Consider the following 929-nt stretch of genomic DNA (forward strand, 5'->3'; position numbering starts at 1 on the left):
AATGCTGGACCAGAGAGGCTTGCCCTGGAGCACAGGAGAGGCTGCAGGCAACCCCAGGACAGTAAAAGCACTCTATACAATGTGATGCTTTCAGTAACAGTAAGATGGACCACGTGCTCTTGAGCAGGACTGAAAATGCAGCTTTCTATTTCTAGACCCATTGGAGCAGAAGCTTCATGAGGTTAGTTTTTCCTTTATTTGCTGCTATACCACAGAGGCTTCCTTGGGGGCTCAGATGGTAAAGGATCTGCCTGCAACATCGGAGATGTGGGCTTGATCCCTGGGTTGAGAAGATCCCCTGGAGAAGGGAATAGCTACCCACTCCAGTTTTCTTGCTGGGAGAATTCCATGGACAGAGGGGCCTGGTGGGCTACAGTCCATGGGGTCGCAAAGAGTCAGACGGATGAGTCACTAACACTTTCACTCTCTTTTCACCCCAGTACCTAGTACTTAGCACACAGTGAACTGAATTGAAAGTTGCTCAGTCATGTCTGACTCTTTGCAACCCCATGGACTGTACATGGAATTCTCCAGGCCAGAATACTGGAATCTTCCCAAGATCCCAATACTGGGGACCTTCCCAACCCAGGGATCAAACTCAGGTTGCCCACATTGCAAGAGGATTCTTTACCAGCTCAATAGATGCTCAGGAAATACTTGTTCATTTCATTAAAAACTCTTTTTAGAGAGTTCCCTGGTGGTCCAGTGGTTAAGACTCCACCTTCAAATGCAGGGTTAGTGGGTTCAATCCCTGGTCAGGGAACTAAGGTCCTCCTACATGCTGCTCGGGGTGGCCAAAAATTTTTTTTAAACAAACAACTCTTTAAAGACCTCCTGACCTTTCTGATTGACCAGATTTTCTGAGAATTGTCCTTGGTGTGACCCTTCTCTGCAGCTGGGACCGCCTCCTTCTTCCAATGTTACCTTCT

Source organism: Bison bison, unplaced genomic scaffold (assembly GCF_000754665.1).
Source record: "Bison bison bison isolate TAMUID 2011002044 unplaced genomic scaffold, Bison_UMD1.0 scf7180017864080, whole genome shotgun sequence".
Lineage (NCBI taxonomy): Eukaryota > Metazoa > Chordata > Mammalia > Artiodactyla > Bovidae > Bison > Bison bison.